The 5,781-nt window shown below is 38.7% G+C and overlaps 1 long non-coding RNA gene across 1 annotated transcript; it reads left to right on the top strand.

Moving 5' to 3' along the window:
• The first annotated feature begins 119 nt into the window (after positions 1–119).
• Positions 120–3,683, top strand: LOC111262006 (uncharacterized). The gene is made up of 2 exons (XR_002681324.2): positions 120–530; positions 2,197–3,683. It is a non-coding gene; the product is annotated as an uncharacterized LOC111262006 (long non-coding RNA).
• Positions 3,684–5,781: the final 2,098 nt, after the last annotated feature.

The raw sequence follows: 5,781 nt of genomic DNA on the forward strand, positions 1-5,781 counted from the left end.
CAACCACTTTTTGCTAAATCACTAGTTTACTCATTCACTGAAAGCTGGTGATGGTGCTACTGCTATTCTTCCACCCGCTCCGCCGGCTGCTAACAGTCGTGTGCATAGTCGTGTTCTCTTGTTCATTCACCCGCACGATACCGCCATCTTGCTTGTTGTGCTGCGATAATCGTTGGCCGGCTCGATAGATGGCGCCACCAATCCGCGCCGTTTTAGTCACCCGCGAATCAGGACAAAATAGAACAGTATGCTTGCCTCGAATTTTCGAGAAGAATCCTTAAGAAGAAGACCTTGTGTTGAAAATAGTAGACAAGTTAATACAGAGGAATAAAAATCTAACGTTCCTAGATTTACTGTTAATTGAAAAGTCGGATGGTGAAAATAAAGTATGAGGAAAGAATTGAGAACTACTGGGCACCGGTCGCGGCGCAATGTAATCTACCTGTTTAAGTTAAAATTCACATTCACCAGTTCACGTCAGATAAACCTCTTTTTCAAACCCATTTTCGGATGGCGTCGATTAAATCGGGGTTCGTACGAATTTTTGTCTATCGTAAATTTTTAATAGTTGTGCTGGAACTCGCCTATGCTTTTTCGGTACCATCTACTCATATGCAGTGCCATACACGTTCGATTTGGAGCAGCCCTATCTTTATAATCTTGGTGAAGGTTAACTCGGGGTCCAGAATTGACGATGACTGGTCTTCGCTCAAATTCAAAAAACGCCGCACTATTTCCCACCACGCCTACGAGGTTATCTACATCCTCCTTGGAACGAATTTTACTCAGGGATACCAATTTCAGATGAACCAATTCATGAAACCGTAAGGGCCCAGCCAAAAAAAAAACGCGAATTCAGTGCGGCTACCCTGCGTATATACACAAAAGATCTTTCTTAGTCTTTGAAAAAGGTTTCCAGAATGAAAGATATTTTAGGAAAGAAAAGTTTGGCCTTCACGACCCATTTATTTCGTGTAAAAGTAGGTTGAGAAAAAGTACTTTAAATTAAAAAAAGTATCTGTGGCAATCAACTCCCTTAGCGCAAAGTTTATGCTTTTTTTTTTTATAAATTTAATAACTACATAGGACACGACTTAATAAAAGAAAAACATGATATGTACCACGAAATCTAGCGATGATATTTTATTGCAGCTCGTCATAAGGCTTGTAAGATCTCTTACCTTTTTTCTTCCTGTTTCTATTTTGTTTTCAATTTATTCAAGTGTTTTGATGTTAGTTATGTTTCCGTTTTATTCGTGTTATTTCTCTATTCTTGCTTCCTTATGGATTTATTAGGTAAAGGAAAAGGCTCTAAAGCACTGAGATTACCAACACAAAAATAACGATTCCAAGTACAAACAAAAAAAAAGTAGAAAACGTCCTAAAACTCGTTTGAGCCATTTTCGTATTGAAATTTTTGATCTATTAATTACTTAGTTCCTTTCGAGAGTGTTCGAAGTGCCCGTCGTTGTAAATTCCAATACTCTGCTCCTAATTCACCTTAATGGCCGTGCTTCTAGAGCAGAAAGTGTTCTGTAAGGAACTAAAGAGACGGCAAAATAATCGCGAAAGGTGACAGGTCGTAACGCCTAAAAAAACGTCCCCCAGTTACCCAGAACATCACCTTCACCTCTATAAAAAGACATGTCTATATAAGGACGATTTACCCACGCGAAGAGATAAAAAATGTGTCGAATGAGATACCCATGCTTCTATATTACGTCATGATTACCTCGATATTATTATTATTACTATTGTTATTTTTTCATGATAGGTTTGCAAAACAGATATATAGAACATACTTGGCTGGCGTACATAATACAAACGCGCGAAGGAATGAATCCTAATATTTTCAAACGGCGTCTGAACATAGAGTACATGTCATTTGTCAGCTTCTCCTTTTTGCGCTTCTGTCAATAAAGACTGAGATTTATAGGCGGTTAAATGTTGTTGCCGAATGGCAATTAGATGCATATATTAGATACCTCTGGCGGATCCCCCCTTTGAAGGTTATCGTCAGCAGTAAATGTACACTGAACAGGAAACGTATGCAGTGCTTATTGCTTGAATTGACCAATAAGTGTATGGAAACTCGATGAATTTTTGGCTATATGCAGAGGTAGCTAGGAACAGTTTTGCCATTCATCCATAAGTGACCTATTAAAGTAATTACTGTTGTTGTTTCGTAATTCATAGGTTGTGGACGAAGCTGAAAGGAGTTGGCCACAGCGAGCATGCTCGGTGCGCAGTTGGTGACGGCAAACACGGGGGTGACAATCATCTATCGATCTAAGCAGACTTTTAAGGATAAATGTAATGAAACAGCAATAGGCATAATAATTCTAACGCAAATGATAAAATTCGACGTGACGGGACAAAAAAGGAAGCAACACAAAATTCGAACATTGGATGTACGAACAACGACAAAGCACAGAGACTATGCTTAAGCAGACATCGCTTTTGTTGCTTTATGCAGCAACAATTAATATCCAGACATAAATACTATATGAAAAGTACACGGCCTTATTTATATAGACAACATAGATTTATTCTCAATAAAGTCAAAAGTAGTTCATCTGTAAGTTGTTATAATGAAAATCACAAGCGTTCTCTAATGCTGGATGTATACCCTAGGAAACCCTGTCTTCCGAAAGGTTAGGATAAAGGCTCAACAACACTACTATCGTTCAATTAAATGATCCATTGTGCATCGAGAAATGTGTGCATTGAAACGTAATGCAAAACGCAGACGACGCTTATATTCAGGTTAACTAGTGAACCATCATAATATTAACAGAGATTAACTCTCAGAGGTAACGTTCGAATACGACCACACCTAACAAAAATATAATGGCAATTCCATTAAAGCTATATGCATAATGATTTTCATACACTGTAACCACATACAATATAGTATCCGTGTCCTGTCTCTGGTGCACATGGGAAACAAACACGTCGTCGTAAACACGAATTTAACTATGGGTAGGCATAGCTTGAAATTAATGGCCGGTTAGCCGTGTGTAGATGGTGCGTGGTGATCTAACCGAACAACTCTAATCAACGTAAAACGAAAAAAACAGATACGCAGTCAGCGACACGAGTGATACCATATGCGCACACAATATTATATTGTTTCAATATTCTGTTGCTTAGCGAATAGAATACTGTTAGAGTGTGTAATGATCACAAAAGGATTCGGAAAAGAGCGAATAAAATGTGGTGTTTGACGAGACTTTTCAGTCAAAGGTTTTCTGCGGATTTCATTAAAACAATTCCCCCATCCGCAATTTTTCCTTACCTAATGAGTCAATCTTGCGAGAGCACAAAGCTAAGGGCAAACAGGAACAGGAAACGAATAAAACGGAACATAACTAGCACCAAGACGCCTTGGGAGCAGTAGAGCTATAAGAAAATGCACTTGGTTGTGAATAAATTGAAAGTGAAATAGAAACAGAAAGAACGGAGGTGAGGGATGTTAAAAACTACATGACGAGCTGCAATGAAATATCACCGGCAGATTTCATCGTAGATATCGTGCTTTTGTTTTGTTGAGTGGTTTTCTGTGTAGTCATTGAATTTATAAGATAATATTTATAAATTTTGCGCTAAGAGAGTTGCTTGTGAAGCACGGAATGCATGTTCAGTTTATTTCTGTACTAAATAAACGTGTCATCAAGATCAAACTTTGCATTTCTTTCTTAAGATCTCCTTCGTTCTGGAAACCCTCTTCGAAGATTAGAACAGATATTTTATGTATAAATACAAGGTAGCCGCACTAAATTTGGGTTTTTTTTGGGTGGTTTTCTGCGGTTTCACGAATTAGTTCATCTAAAGCAGATGCCATGGTATGAAAACTCGTTCCAAGGAAGATGTAAACAAACTCGCAGCTGTAATGAAAAACATACGTTATTTTTGACATGTGAGCAAAGACCGGTTACCATCCACTCTCTGGAAGCTGAGCAACCCCCACCAGGATTATGTTTTTGCAAACGCGTGTGGCACCGCATATGAGTATGCGATTGCAAAGGAGTAGGAGCAGGTTCTGACACAGTTCAACGAGAAATCTATGATATATAAAATATATCGCGAATCCACGGTTAATCGATGTTGTCCAAAAGTGAATTTCTGATAATCTTTTCTGTTTCGGTCAGTTCGCTGGCTAAGAATTTTTATCTCGGTACCATTACCATTGCTTCCTACAATAAAATACTCAATTCTTTCTGAATTATCGACAGTAATTATTTATTGCATATCCTATTGCACTAATTTGTTCACCAGTTTCTTGCACAAATTCCGCACTCTGCGCACTGCTCCGCGCGCTCTTTTTTTCCTGACCTGTCACGTAGCGTCTGCTTGTCGCGGACAAATTTTACAAAGATCACTCGACATGGTGTGGTGAGAAATCTGGCGCGTAATTTAAAGCTGACAATACACACCATCTCTACTAGGAGACCAAAACCCGTATCATTTTCCACTTTTTGTCCCCAATCTGTTCAGTGCACATTTTGAACAATTCTTTACGAGTAAAGAATTGTTCAAATCGTAAAGAATTCTTGCAATGCTATTGCTTATAGTTTTATGGTTACGTTATATCATGATTATTAATATTAACCTAAGTGATTTTCGCATTATCCTTCTAGGATGAAGATTTTCTCCTGATTTAATCACAATATATTGCTCCAGAGGGTTGTGGAACGACAGGACTGTTTCTTCCATCTCTTAAAAACAATCAAATTAGGTCATTAGCAGAAAGACTGACAGAACCTTTACTGCATTACAGGTCCTCACGAAACGGTGGCGGTGGCCGTGCTTCATTCCGGAGACAAAAAAGGAGAAAATTATATGGGGGTTTTGGTCTTTTGGTAGAGATGGTGTGTATCGTCAGCTTTAAATTACGCGCCAGATTTCTCACCACACCATGTCGAGTGATCTTTGTAAAATTTGTCCGCAACAAGCAGACGCTACGTGACTGGTCAGGAAAAAAAGAGCGCGCGAAACAGTGCGCAGAGTGCGGAAAGTTGTGCAAGAAACTGGTGAACAAATTAGTGCAATAGGATATGCAATAAATAATTACTGTCGATAATTCAGAAAGAATTGAGTATTTTATTGTAGGAAGCAATGGTAATGGTACCGAGATAAAAATTCTTAGCCAGCGAACTGACCGAAACAGAAAAGATTATCAGAAATTCACTTTTGGACAACATCGATTAACCGTGGATTCGCGATATATTTTATATATCATAGATTTCTCGTTGAACTGTGTCAGAACCTGCTCCTACTCCTTTGCAATCGCATACTCATATGCGGTGCCACACGCGTTTGCAAAAACATAATCCTGCTGGGGTTTGCCCAGCGTCCGGGGAGTGGATTGTAGCCGGTCTTTGCTCAGATGTCAAAAATAACGCATGTTTTTCATTACAGCTGCGAGTTAGCTTACACCTTCCTTGTAACGAATTTTCATCCCATGGCATATGCTTTAGCTGAACTAATTCGCGAAACCTCAGAAAACCACCCGAAAAAAAAACCCGAATTTTGTGCGGCTACCCTGTGTTTACACATAAAATATCTGTCCTATCTTCGAGGAGAGTTTCCAGAATGAAGGAGATCTTAAGAAAGAAATGCAAAGTTTGACCTTGATGACACGCTTATTTAGTACAGAAATACACTGAACAAGTATTCCGTGCTTCACAAGCAACTCTCTGAGCACAAAATTTATAAATATTATCTTATAAATTCAATAACTACACAGCAAACGACTTGACAAAAGAAAAGCACGATATC

This window comes from Varroa jacobsoni, unplaced genomic scaffold (assembly GCF_002532875.2).
Source record: "Varroa jacobsoni isolate VJ856 unplaced genomic scaffold, vjacob_1.0 scaffold_621, whole genome shotgun sequence".
NCBI classification, from domain to species: Eukaryota; Metazoa; Arthropoda; class Arachnida; order Mesostigmata; family Varroidae; genus Varroa; species Varroa jacobsoni.